At 39.5% G+C, this 453-nt stretch overlaps 1 protein-coding gene across 4 annotated transcripts in view; it reads left to right on the top strand.

Moving 5' to 3' along the window:
• LOC107737949 (protein phosphatase 1 regulatory subunit 35-like) overlaps positions 1 to 453 on the top strand; it is a 7,653-nt gene that overhangs the window by 1,124 nt on the left and 6,076 nt on the right. The window lies entirely within an intron of this gene.

The following is a 453-nucleotide window of genomic DNA, read 5'->3' as shown; positions in this document are numbered from 1 at the left end:
AGCATCTGCTGTGTGCAAACATCTGATAGACGTCTCTAAGATGTCAGTTTTACATCATAAACATCTTAAAGACATCTTCTAAACGTCTATTTGACATCTGATAGGAAACGTCCTATAGACGTATAGCAGATGAGCAAACACTCTAAAAGATACGTCTTGCAGATGTCAAATAGACGTCTCTGTGATGGACGAGTGCTGTCAGGGTTTGCTGTGGTATCGAAAATTGTAAAATTGAATTGGTATCTAAAATTTTGGTGTTAGATTAGCTTATCTATTAGAGTAAAAGATAACAGGGCAAGTAAAAATTTGAATCAGTGGCCCGGCTGTAAATACAGCAGAGATGTGTCTGAACAGCTCCAAATAAACCGGTTTTACTGCTGTTTAAGACTAATTCTGTGTGTCCACTAGATCAGTGGTTCTCAAACTTTTTACAGCGGCGTACCCCCCCCCCAG

Source organism: Sinocyclocheilus rhinocerous, unplaced genomic scaffold, assembly GCF_001515625.1.
Source record: "Sinocyclocheilus rhinocerous isolate Xijiao unplaced genomic scaffold, SAMN03320098_v1.1 scaffold404, whole genome shotgun sequence".
In the NCBI taxonomy this organism is placed as follows: domain Eukaryota; kingdom Metazoa; phylum Chordata; class Actinopteri; order Cypriniformes; family Cyprinidae; genus Sinocyclocheilus; species Sinocyclocheilus rhinocerous.
The sequence above is the reverse complement of the archived record's forward strand: the minus strand, read 5'-3'. Positions and strand labels throughout refer to the sequence as shown.